The sequence below is a fragment of the Carya illinoinensis genome, chromosome 5 (assembly GCF_018687715.1).
Source record: "Carya illinoinensis cultivar Pawnee chromosome 5, C.illinoinensisPawnee_v1, whole genome shotgun sequence".
Classification (NCBI taxonomy): Eukaryota; Viridiplantae; Streptophyta; class Magnoliopsida; order Fagales; family Juglandaceae; genus Carya; species Carya illinoinensis.
Genome location: NC_056756.1, coordinates 38,255,150 through 38,269,455, shown reverse-complemented (window position 1 = coordinate 38,269,455; position 14,306 = coordinate 38,255,150).

Below are 14,306 nucleotides of genomic sequence, written 5' to 3'. Positions count from 1 at the left end.
AGTTCGGGATTTTTCTTTCTTTTTGTTTGAGACTTTCACGCCTAAATCCTTCCCGCGTACAAACATAGTGTACTCCAACTAATTTTCTGTCCTCTTTGGATAATTGCGTATGATTAGTTCTCATTGCAAAACCTTTTCGTCTTACATACGCCTTGTAAAATGCTTGGGCATCCTCAATCTCATCAAATTCCTTCCCAATGAACGGTTCAATATTTCCACTACTGGAAGTGGAAATCAAATTGATTCCATCTCCATCACCATCTCCCAAATTAACGTCATCTCCCACATCTAATCCATCTCCCATGCTCACATCACATTGCTCTTCCACAGTTTCATCCTGAATAGTTTCATTTATAAAGTCTTGTAGACAGTTTCTACTCGTCACTATTTCAACGTCATCACTATCTGAACTCCACCCAAAATCCTTCGTCTCAATATAAAATAATGTTATCAATAAAATATCAATTAACATATCCAATAAAATGCTTTTTAATAGACAAATGAATAATATCTCAGCCAATAAAATGCTTTTTAACAAATCCAATAAAATACTTTTTAATAGACAAATAAATAATATCTCAGCCAATAAAATGATTTTTAACATATCTAATAATATTTCACCACATGAGAATCCAATTATTTCAAATTATTTTAATGCACAAATTTTATTCTAGATTATGGAAACCATATTCCTTCAAAAGAAAATTGTAGCATAGCAAACAATAGAAATCCAAGCAAATTTAATACCATCGTATTGACTATGCCGAACGTGCAAATAATGGTAAATCGAAGCCAAGCCAAAACCCTACAAAAAAAAATAAGGCAAAGATCATTACAAATAGGGAAAATCCTCCCACTGAAAATTATGAAAATAATATAAAAAAATAAAACCCTAATCCTCATGAAAATAATAGAGAAAAATCAAATCGGGACCTCAAAAAATCTGAACAGAAATTTCATGGGCTCAACAAATCCGAATAGGAATTTCAAAAAAAAAAAAAAAAAAAAAACTTGTTAGCAGGAATTTCATGGGCTAAGAAAATCCTAATTCAGAAACTCAAAAACTCTAAATAAACATAGTTAAACAAATAATAAAAAAAATGATGAAAAAATAATACTCACTAGTGAAAAATAATATGAAAATACGGCTTCAAAAAGATCTTGATGCTTCGATATAATGCGTGATGCTGCTTCCAATAAGAGAGAAAGAGTGTTCTTCGGTCACCAGAGGGATTTTTGGAGAGAGAGAGAGAGAGAGAGAGAGAGAGAGAGAGTAGGCGGCAGGTGCTAAACATTAATGAGGAGTTATGTTCCTCTACTTTGCACTTTATTTGGATTTTTAAGACATGCATACGTGTCATGTTTTCATTCGTTTCCGTTGATTACACATAAACAAATGTTCTGGTCAGAATCGTTTCTCATAAAGAAAATAATACAAACGTCTAAGGAGGGTATTTTTCACTATCAATATACAGAATATTAGTAGGAATAATTTCAAAATAAATGCTACAAATATAGTATTTGTAGCCGCCCATTGCGCTACTGAGTACGCGAATCAATTTTGGGATCGATCAATTTTTTTGACACTCCAATCTTTGTGAGATTTCAAAGAGTTTGCAATGTCGTATGAAATTGGAGAGATTTGCCCAACAAAATTCTCTCCATAGATAGAAGAGATAACCAACTGGGAGTTTTCAACTAATGAGATAAACGGAAATTTTAGGTGCTCCACCATTTTGAAAGCCAACTTTGCCGCTATAGCTTCTGTAATCACCAGGGTAGTGGTAGGATTTTCCTCAATCTATATTTTAATAACCTCTTCTTTTGTATTTCTACTCACTGTTGAAGCTGTTGAAAATGAATTTCTGACAGCAGCATCGAAAGAAATACAATTTTGATTTTAGAGTGGTTTTTGCCATTGTTTCTCAATCGAAGTGTTGTTCTTTTCTTGCCAAGCATATAGATTTTCTTAATATGAGTAGTTCATCTGTTGCGCTGCTTTGGAGAGAGAGAGAGAGAGAGAGAGAGAGAGAGAGAGAGAGAGAGAGTTCCGTTTGATTATAAACTAGATCATTCCGGAGCCGCCAAATAAAATCCAAAATCAAAATTATAAAAATTTTGAAAGGTTGTTCTTGTTAAGAATTAAGGCCGAGCTTTAGTTTGGGATTTAAAATGAAGTGAAACCAATCATTCATTGTGTTTATTGCCAAAGAAGAAAGATTTAGAAGCCATCTACTTTGACTCCACAAAATTCTAGTAATAGGACACTCAATAAAGAGATGTAGAACGGTTTCTTCTTTTTTCATCACAAAGAGGGCAATTAATGGAGGGAATACTTGGGATAAAATTTTTTAATTACTCTCTTGTTGGACGGATGTCCCAAAAGATTTTCCATAAAAATAGCTTATGTTGGTCATGAATTCTAAGTTTCCATATCTCTTTCCATGGGATATTTCTATGGGATATTATTTATGGCTGTTTGGATGGTGTTTGCAAGATTGGAGGCAAGGTAATGGGCAGATTTGATAGAGAATCTCCCATTTTGAGTTTTTGTCTAGATTCTTATCTTTGTATTGAATGCGGTAAAGGAATTTTTAGAATTTCTTTGATGCTATCTTGTTGGAAAAATGATAGCAATTTTGAAAGAATCCAAAATTTTTTAGCCTGATTAATCAGATCTGAAACCTTGAGAGTTGGTAAGAGATCGGCTAAAAGGTTTAGAGGAAGAGGTTTGAAATTTTCTAGTGTCGATATCCAGGGATCAAGCCAAGCTCTCACAGACAAATTATTTGTAATTTTGAAGCACATACATTTTTCCAACAAGGGTCTTGTTTTTAGAATTCTTTTCCAAAGGCTTGAGTCAATGACCTTTGTGACAACATTTGCAAAGATACTCATTTTCAGATATTTCTTTGTGTAATATCCATTTTTTACGTATATTTTTATTGAATAATTATTTTATTTATTATAGTTTATGGCTCTCTTGTTTTAAATTTAATGTGTTAATCGTTAGATTTATTTTATGACTTTTAAGATGTGAAGTTTATTTTTACTTGCTTACTTGCTATTAATAATTTCTTTGCATTTAAATTACTCTCTAGTTTAGATTATTTTATTGTTGAGTTTTAAATATTTTATTTTATTAATAGTAAGTTGTAGTGTCCTTATTTAGCTTTTATTTATTTTTTATTGTGCCTTTTTATTTTTTAGATCTTTATTTTCGGTTTGTGCTTAGTTTAGTGGGTTTTTCTTCTGTTTTTGGGCCCAAGCCAATTCAATTCCAGGCCCAACCTGTTACACTTGAAACCCAACCCCAATGGCTTCGTTTTTTACCGTGTGCCCTTAGGTCTTCTTCTATTTTCTTCTCTCCTATTTCCTGCATCGTCCACTTCCTTTCTCTTCTTCTTCATTTTTGTTCTTCTCCCTTTCAGCTGACAGCATCTTTCCTTCCTCTTTCATTTTGTTTTCTTTTTCTTCTCTATTTCTTTTGCGTACTTTTTCTCCTGTTACGCCAACTGCTCTTCTTCTTCCGTAGGATTTTTCGTTCGTCTTCAACTATGCGCCAGAGCCTTTCCTCCATTTTTTGTCCGGCAACAGCTTGCATTTTTTTTCTTGTTTCAGTTTTTCCACTTCCTATAAACCGAACCATATTTCCCTTATCTTGCTTTTATTTTATTTCATCTGTTTTCTCTCTATTTTTACATGTAAATCCGAGAGTCATGCTCTGTTTTCTTGGCCATTTTTGTGCTTAGTTTTCCTCTATTTTCCTATAATATTTTCATGGGTTCATGCTTGAGATTTATTCCCTTGCATTTTCACTTTGTTTGGAGCTTTTCTTTACTCTGTTTTGCCTTTGTCGTGCCCCTATTTTTGAACTTTGTCCATGAGCCTCATTTTCTATTTTGGTGATTTGTGTTCCAGTCTTGAGTCTCACATTTTCTAGCCTAATCTAATCTTCTAATTTTATCCTAGTAAATCAGCCTTTTGTTTCCCAAAAATATTACTCAAAATCATCTTAATTTTGAAACCCATTTTAGTCCAAAAAATTGTGAATTTTTAGTGGTTTATTTTTGAACTAGCTTTTGGGAGTTAAATCGGTGCGTGATCTTTCAAAAATATTGCCTTTAAAGCACTGTAAGTATTTTTCAAATAACGTTTAAGATTTAAATAGATTTTTACATTAACAAATATTCTGTGAATTGGTTGATTGTGCCAAACTGAGTCTGAGGAGTCGAGGGTTGGTTGGAATAGAGAACATGATTGTTTGTGTGATTGGATGATGTCGGGATTTGTTGGATATTTTTGTGTCTTTTCGTATACATTGCATGGTGCATGCATGTTCATGTTTGTAAAATGAAAACTAAGTTTTCGCATATTGCATGTATGTTCATGTGTTGGAAATGAAAACTAGATTTTCATGTGTTAAATAGATTTTTGGATGCGTGTGTATAACGACTCTAAGGTGAGATGAGACATTATCTTTGTGGAGTTTCTCTGATCACTTATAAATGGAATATATTGAGTGACGTATCATGCGTTGTCGTTGGGTGACAACGGGATCAGACGGGATGATAACGCTTTCATGCCGACTTCGTGGCCCCTATGCTGGCCGGGGCTAAACGATACTTGGCTACGAATGCGCTGGGTGTAGAATTAGGTATCGCTCGTTATGAAATCACATGTATAGTCGTTACTCATGGTGTGGCAAAGTGAGTCAAGGTGTGCAGATGATCTATAGGGAAGATCGTGGTGCATATGGTTAAAAAAAATGGATAATTGGTCTTTTCTGGAAAAATGACGATATTTGGTTAAAGGATATGAGAAACATTTTCTGAAAAAAATTATGGAATTTAGGTTGGGCCATTTTTTGGAAAAATGACAGGTGTTTTAATAGATTGGATTTTTGGGCCAAATGAGATTTTTGGCATACGTGGAAAATTACTTATTTTTAAAAAATGATAATTTTCGGATCTCATGCATCTGTCATCATGTGCATGCATATTGTTGTTGCTTGAATGTTTTTTTTTTATCTTTTGGGATGTTTGGATTATTACTTACCTGCGGTATTACTTTTTTGTACCATAGATTTTGATGCAGATGATGAGGAGGTTGAGCCTAACTAGGCGGCTCCGCCAGAGGAATGATTGGTGCATTTTACTTGTATATCTTGGGAATTGTTTTCCCGCTTTTGAAATTATGTATTTTGGTTTTTATGATGTTCTTATTAGATAATTGTAATACTTTTTATACACTTGTGTTTAAATGGATTTCTGTTTAAACAATTATTGTACATAGTTGATTGACTTAATTATCCGCTACGTTCTTTTTGTTGTATACTTTTTGCATGTACACGCAGTTGGCACTTGGCGATAGGATGCGTGAACTGTATTGTCATCATCTTAACGCCTCAATTCTCGCATTTCAGTACATAGGAGTTGGGGGCATCACACTTTGTATGCCAGATACTAGAATTTGGTTGACTCATATCCCATCATGTCTTAACTAACAAAGCTACATTCATTTTTGCCATCTATCTTAATCCCAAACTGCCATCTTTTTTTGGTTCACAAATAGTTTTTCATGATTTCAGATAAAACTTGTGTTTTTGATCTTTCGAAATTTCCCATTAGAAATTTTTGAAGCTGGTATTCAGAGACTTATAGATTGATTTTGAAAGCATGTGTGTTGACATTTTGACATGTGGATGGAGTTTGCTACAATTCTAATGAGTATAGTTATACTAGCTTGAGAGAGCATTTTTTTATTTCCAATCTTCTAGTCTTTTATTTATTTTTCCCAGCATCTCTTTGTAGTCCTCTTTTTTGGATTGACTAAAGGTCGTTAGAATCCCCAGATATTTCATTTTCCAAGTCGATTATTTGTATGTCAGATTCTCCAAAATTGCCCTTTATGTTGCATGACTAGTGTTTTGAGTAATGTAGATTGAGAATTTACTCTGGTTTATGTGTTGGCCTGACCAAACTTGATATTTCTCTAAAACATTTTTAATGGCCTTGTTGCCCAGATGACTAACACAAGAAGGGAGGTGAATTGAGTTATATTTAAAAAAATAATAATGATAAATCAAATATATAATATAAAATATAAAAAAAATACGAAACAACAATAAATATAAAGAGTAAGGATAAGAGAGAAGCAAACTCAGTATGTTAACAAGGTTTGGCCCCACTGCCTACGTCCTCACTTCAAGCTACCCCTTGAAAATCTCTAAATTTACTATTCAACCTCATTCAGATGGAGATAGAAACCTATTACACCTTTGAACAACACCGCTACAAAGAATCCGTGTAGAACACCATCTACACTTGCAATTACTTTACACGTGGTGATTTAACTATTCGCTATGTAGAACACTTTCTACACGCACAAGGGTTATACACACCCTTTTACTGATACAAGAGCTGATAGTGGGTAAGTTATCAAAAAACACTCATCAATGAGTGAAATAAGAACAATACAGAACAAACTATATCTCTCAAAATGAATAAGGGTTAAGACTCAATATTTAGAGAAGAGAGAATGAAAACTTTTGAATGAATGTTGTATACTCTTGGTATTGTAAATGTGAAGCTGTCAAATGATCTATTTATAGGCATATGAGACTTCATATTCAAATTTAAAAAAATTCACATGTCAAAGACAACATCATCCACTTTTCAAAAAATTCAAACCTAATCTTTTTATTTTTTGCATATGATAAAAAGAGCATACTTTACTTTTCAAAAATTTCAAACCTAATCTTTTTACTTTTTGCATATGACAAAAAGAGCACACTTTACTTTTCAAAATTTTCAAACAAAAACATATACATTTTGCATAAGTAAAAAAAAAACATCAATCACTTTTGAAAATATTCAAATAAAACATGCACATGTGAAAGTTAACAATCAATCATCTTCAATATTTTCAAAGTTTAAACCTTTAATCATGTAATACACATGTGAAAGATGACAATCAATCATCTTTCAAAATTTTCAAAATATTCATGCACATATGGAAAATGTATTTTAATGGTTTATGATAAAATATTAGTTTTGAGCCTTAATCCTAATTTTGAATTTTTAAGAGATTTACAACATTACTCTATGACTTTAATGTGAACTTGTTCCCTTCTTGCTTATGCTTAGTTCCTTGATGTGCTTGACTCAATTGTGTAGACAATTTGAGTTTGAGATTTCTTTATTCTTTGAATTCATTTGTTATCATCAAAATCCATGTGTTGATATATAATTACACAAAACTTGAAACATTGGGTTCAATAGGCCTTGATCGAATTTTCTTTTGCTTTTTCAAAGATAATTAAATTATATGCAAAAAGAAGATAAGAAACTTGAGGACAATCTCTACTAATTTTGATACATTCCAATTACCTTGAAGCTTCTGATTGAGCTAATAGCCTTGAGAGGACCTCCTTACATAAGATGAAGAGAAATGGCAAAATGGGATCGCCTTGCCAAAGGCCATTTTGAGTTTCGAAAAGCCGTCTTAGGGATCTATTAATGAGAATAGAGAATGAAACCGTCAAAATGCATTTCTTGATTAGATTTATCTAGGTTGAGTTAAAGCTCAAGGCTTTTATAACAGTAAAAAGAAAGTTCCATTCGATGAAATCGAAAGTTTTTTCCATATCGAGTTTTAAAGCCACCTGACCCTTCCTCTCCTTGTGATGCTTTAGATGATGGAACATCTCATAGACGATTATGGAATTTTTTTTAATATTTCGGCATGGCACAAAAACTATTTGAAAAAAGGAAATAATGCATGGAAGGGTTTTCTTTAAGCAGTTTGCGAGGATTTTTGTGATGACTTTGTAAATAATATTGGTCAGACTTATTGGTCGGTAATGTTGAGGGGAAGTTGGGTTTACTATGTTGGAATGATAGCAATGTGGGTATAGTTCATTGGTTTTAGAAGTTTCCCACTTCTAAAAAAAAAATTTTGGATAGCTGCAACCACTTCCCTCTTGATAATGTGCCAATAATGTTTGTAAAAAAGAACTATCATTCCATCCGGACCTGAAACTTTATGGTTTGGGATTTTCTTGAGAACTCCATAAATCTTAATCTCCAAAGGCAAAACAATTAGGAAATCATTTTCATCGCTTGTGATATGATTCTTGAAAAGATCCTCAAGATTCTCTTGGTAAATAGGAGTTGTGGAAGCGTAAATAGATTTAAAATAGTTTATGAAAGTAGATTCAATAATATCCTAATCCATTGTCCAGTTACCTGGACTCAGCTTGACGGAATCTATCCCGTTACTTCTTCGGCAAATTGTTGTTGACAAATAGTAGAACTTTGTATTCATATCTATTGTGGTGAAATAGTTTATTCTTAACTTTTGCCTCCAAAGAATTTCCTCATGCTTCAGCTATTCTTGAAGTTTAAGATGAAGGAATTTCTCTCTTTGTAAACTCTAAGGGTTTGGTGGAAAACTCTGAAGTTGGCTTAGCTTCATCTCAGTTTGCTGGATGTTAGACTGTATTCTCCCAAAATAGATTTTGTTCCAATACTTGAGTGCTTTTTTTGTTTCCTTGATCTTGCTACAGAGGACAAAGGCAAGATTCCCATTGAATTATTGGTGCTATGTATCTTGGATTATAACATTGCTAAGTGATTTACGAGTCTAGAATTCCTCAAATTTAAAGGGATATGCATTCTTCCTTATCTTCATAGTATTGAGTAAGAGAAGATTATGGTATGAGATTGGGGAAATTAAGTGCTGAACAGAGGCATCCGAGAAGAGCATACACCATTGTGCATTTGCTATTCCATGGTCCAAACATTCTCTGATCATCGCTCTTTTATGACAATTATTTATCTAAGTGAAAATAGGTCCTGAGAAGCCAATATCAATAAGGTTGTGAGAACCCATTAGGCATTTTAAGCCACCTATAGATGATGAAGTGACTGGCAGCCCCCCAGCTTTATCTTTTTGACATAATAGGTCATTGAAATTGCCAAAACAAGGCCATGGGCCTAGAAAGGAGCGGTGAGTCAAAACTAGAAGAGTCCAGAAGTTTGCTTTGTGTTGCCATTAAGCTAGGATATAGATAAAGATAGCTAGCCAAGGGTGATTAGGGGGATCAGAGTAGATCAAAATAGAAATAGTATTAGCATTGGTATGAACCAGTTCAACATCCACACCTAGTCGCCATAATAACAAAAGACCTTCATTTTTTTCCAAGGCGGGGACATTTACAAAATAGTAGAAACCTAGTCTATTTACAATAGTAGGAGTGTTTACATTAGACACCATGGTTTTCAACAAAAAAATAATATTTGGATTATACTTGTTTATAAAGATCCTTAAGCTTTTGATTGTTTTAGGGCGGGCTAATCCTCTGCAATTCCATACCAAAGACTTCATGAGAAATTTGGAGGCATGGTTGAGCCCGCCTCGTCAGCTTTCTTGAGTTTTCCGAACAATGATGTCTTTGGTGTTGTCTTGCTATAAGGTTTGGATCTTACAGTTTCTTTGAATTTTTTTACTTTCTTCGGGAGCTTTGAATTGATAGATAAGAGCATGAGAGCTGGCCACCTCTTTCTCTTCATTATAGATTTTTTGAGCAATAGTTGCTGATTGCGGGTTAAGTTCCTCTGATATTTTCTGTAATTTTAGTGTCAGTGGAAGAACATCTTCAACACAAGGAGAAGCGGTCCTTTTCAATGGAACTTCAATTTTTTATAGAAGAATTAGAGTTACCTAACTCTTTGATGGTCTTTGTAATGCATAATGGGCTTGAAATCCTTCTGGGCTAGATGATTTATACTTGGCCACATATTTTATGATGGGACCAGGCTTCTTTGTAGGAAGAGTTTCAGATTAAGTGTGAGGGCCCAAGTTGGGCATGATGAGTTGAACCGCTTGGTATGAAATAATGAGGAGCAAATTTAGGTCCTTTTGTTTTGTTTTGTTTTTGTTTTTTGTTTTTTTTTTTTTGGTTTTTTTTTTTTTTTTTTGTGGGGTTATAAGCATTGAAAGGAGGATCGTATTTCCATTTGCTTTGCTGAGCTTGAGCATTTATCTGGGATTGACCAGCAGGTGGGCCTTGAAATTCATTGGGCTTTCCTAAAGTATCCAGTTTACTATAGTCAAATGATTCGATGGGTCCTGTTGAGATGGCCTTGCCTTTTTCTACTGTATTGCTTTTAAATCCAAAATCGCCACTTGAATCTTCATCCATTGAGAGGACCAAGCCTTTGTATTTAAAGCAGGGGAAAAGTTAAAATTTTACAGTGCTGGATTGAATAGGGTTTCTCTTATAGTTGGTAGGACATTAATCTCTAAAAGAATACAGTAGTCTATAGTGGCTGGGTTCATTGCATCCTTCGAATCACTGGGTATTTGGCTTCCAATTGCTCATCATGTGTGGTTGAGGAGATATTTGGAAGCACCACTTGAGGGCCAACCTTCTTCTCCGAAGACATGCTCCGATAGGTGAGGTTGCTGTTTTCCTTTCTAGTTAATTCTTATTCTTTCTGGGTCTTGAATCGATAATCATGAGGATTTGTGCTTCAGAGAAGATCTTAAGAGGCCTTAACTCTAATCGATTACTATATAGATTTTACAGCTTCAAAATTGACCAGAATATCTTCTTGAGGAAATTGCCAAGATTTTCCCCATCTGCCCCAAATGAAAGGATTTCCTAATACAGAGGGTTTTTCCTTCCAATTGAATAGTTTTTCCTTTTTCATCCAATGCTTATGTAATAGTAGCTTTCCCTTTATCCAACAAAGGAAGAAAAGAACCACTCGATCTATCAAGAGAAATTAGGATTAAAGACATGGGCAACATTAGGGCCAAATTACTAATTAACATACTCCCCTCAATCTTAGAAACTAACTGGGTTCATCCTCAGCAATATTGCCTAAAGGTAGCCTAGGAACAATAGATTAACCTTGCTGTGGTGGTTGAACCATCATGAAAATTGGGGATTCCACACAAAGGCAGGGGCCAAAAGGCAGGTGGTTAGGGATGAAGTTCAGGTAAGTGCAAAGAAATTGGTAGTGACCAATTCCGTTACAATCATAATAGAAATTAGAAAGACGTTCGTATTTAAACGAGACCCAAGTGTCGCTGTAGTCTCTAGGTTCCCAGAATCCTTGTTTCAAAGGTTGGTTAATATCTAACTCAACCTTTATTCGGATGAATTTCTTACAAGCCAGTCCAAACATTGCATCTACATCCACTCCTAAATAATTATTGAGAGCTCTCCCAATTTTAAAGGCATTTTTTTTGTTTTGGTTATATGTTTTCTGGTCAAACCATGTATTTAAACATAAAAGATGGATGTATTGAGACTCATCTCTTGCCATGTGAAACATGCAGGACAACTTTTGAAAATAAGGAGATGCCGCTTGAAATTCCATAGAATTTAGTTCAATATTCTCTGTTTATCACTGAAACATGAAGAGAAAAAGGTTTACATCAAGATCTGCAATGTGAAACTTATGGACAAATTTTCAAGCTACCTTGAAAGAAGCATCTAATGAAATCCTATTGAGAGGTCAAGTTGCAACTATTCTACCAATGAGTATTAACTCTGTGCTTTCATTTGCTAGTTTATTTTTTGGAGAAAGATGTAAATCCTCCTAGGATAGTGCTTCAGCCTGGTTAATCAACTTTTCCATATCTATATAGGAGCGAGAGTTCTGGATAGCGTTTTGTTTATTTTGAAAAGAAATAGGAAGAATGTTAAGAAAAAAGGGGAAGGATGACAGGATAAGGTGTTTAGTTTTTTATGGAAATGTGGTAGTAGGGATGATAGTTGTGTTGAGATGATGTAAACCGAGCTCTCTCCCCCTAGATGAGTTAATCTATGCAGCTTCTAGTAATGAATCCATATATATAGTGAATATTCATTACTTGTAGGGGTGTTCAACCGGATCCGGATATCCGGTCATAACCGGATCCGGATCCGAGTTCTAAAAACCGGGTGGTTATCCGCCCGGATTAATCCGAATTCCAATCTGGGCGGATAACCGGATTCTATCCTGATTATAACCGGATATCCGGTTTTTTGCAATATTTTGCCTTAAAAACCGGATATCCAAATTATAACCGGGTTTAATCTGGGTTTTTTTTTTTATTTTTTTCCTCTCTTTTTTCAAATACTTTAAAACTCCAAAAAAATATATATAGCTCTTTAAAAAAAAAAATATGATATCTTATTTCAATTGCCCAATTTGTTTTAAAAAATAATTTAAAAACTTTTTGTAAGTTTTTAAAAAAAAAAGTAAATTAAAGAACAAAATAAATAAAAATGCAAAATAGATAATATTTTTGTTTACATCTCAATGCAAAACATAAATTTACAAAGAATAAAATAAATAATAATACATCACAACTAATTAAACTAATACAATGCTGCTACTATTTCAAAAAATAAAAAATTCAATGCTACTACTCTTCACATCTTGAAAGTTGAATATGGAATTGAGGAAGCTGCACAAGGGACATTGACTAGCACAAGGGGCATACTAGCATTCTCCAACAACCTGATTGCAGGAAATATAGCCATTAAAAAAACATGACTCAAGATTCTTTATAAATATGCCAATTCAAGCTTTTTTTTTTTTTATATTCCTAAATATGATTCAAGATTCTTTATACTCGTTGAATACAAAGATGAATAAGTATTTTTTACTCATAAAAAAAAAAAAGTATTTAGCATTTGAAATGGAATGAAATATGTCAATGAGACATGAAACTACATACTTACAATGCTGCATTGCATGATTGCTTCATCATAGTGCTTGAGCTTTATTTGACATGCTGCCATGTTAAGGTGACATGGATTCTTAACAGCTAAAGCCATGTCCCTGTGATTCCCAAATAATTGGAACCTAAAGTCATCACCCATATATGCAATGGCCTAAAACAAAGAAAAACCACCAGAACTTGCTTAGAAACAAAGAAAAATCATGAACAAATTTAGATGCCAAAACGAAATTATATCCAAGGAACATTAGTGGGTAACCATTTCATATTGTTGCATAGCCTCATCTAGTTTTTCCTCCTTAAATAAAGCATTTCCATCCATCTTTCTTCGATCTGCTGAACCAATCCTCTCCTCCACAGTCATGTCAGCACAAGCTTTGCCCTGTTTTTTCGTTGTTAAGCTCAAATTTATTAATGATCAAATAAGGTGTTGCCCAAGTTCACAGTGCATATATATGAGAAACATCAATTAAGAAAACAAGAAAAAATTGAAGTCCTGAAATCGAGAAAATGAGATTTCTCCTGTTGAATCCAAGATTTCAAGTTTTGTGTAATTATATATTTATACATGGATTTTGATGATAACAAATTAATTTAAAGAATAAAGAAGTCTCAAGCTCAAGTTGTCTACACAATGGAGTCAAACACATCAAGGAAACAAGCATGAGCAAGAAGGGAACAAGTTCACATTAAAATTATAGAGTAATGTTGTAAATCTCTTCAAAATTCGAAATTAGGATTAATGCTCAAAATTAATATTTTATCATAAAGCATTAAAATACATTTTCCATATGTGCATGAATATTTTTGAAAATTAAATTTGAAAATTTTGAAAAATGATTGATTGTCATCTTTTGCATGTGCATGCCTTGATTAAAGGGTTGAACTTTGAAAATATTAAAGATGATTGATTGTCATATTTCATATGTGCATGTTTTATTTGAATATTTTCAAAAGTGATTGATGCTTTTTTAGACTTATATAAAAGGTAGATGATTTTGTTTGAAAAATTTGAAAAGTAAAGTGTGCTCATTTTGTCATATACAAAAAGTAAAAGATTAGGTTTGAATTTTTTGAAAAGGAAAGTGTGCTCATTTTGTCATATGCCAAAAGTAAAAGATTAGGTTTGATTTTTTTTGAAAAAGTGAATGATGTTGTCTTTGACAATTGAAAAAGAAGAACCTTTTATTTGAATTTTTTGAAAAAGTGAATGATGTTGTCTTTGACATGTGAATCTTTTTAAATTTGAATATGAAGTCTCATATGCCTATAAATAGATCATTTGAGAGCTTCACATTTATAACACCAAGAGCATACAACATTCATTCAAAGCTTTCATTCTCTCTTCTCTAAGCATTGAGCCTTAATCCTTGTTCATTTTGAGAGATATAGTTTGCGCTGTATTGTTCTTATTTCACTCATTGAGGAGTGTTTTCTGATAATCTACCCACTATCAGCTCTTGTATCAGAAAAAGGGTGTGTATAACCCTTGTGTGTGTAGAAAGTATTCTACACGGGGAATAGTTGAATCACCACGTGTAAGGTGATTGCAAGTGTAGATG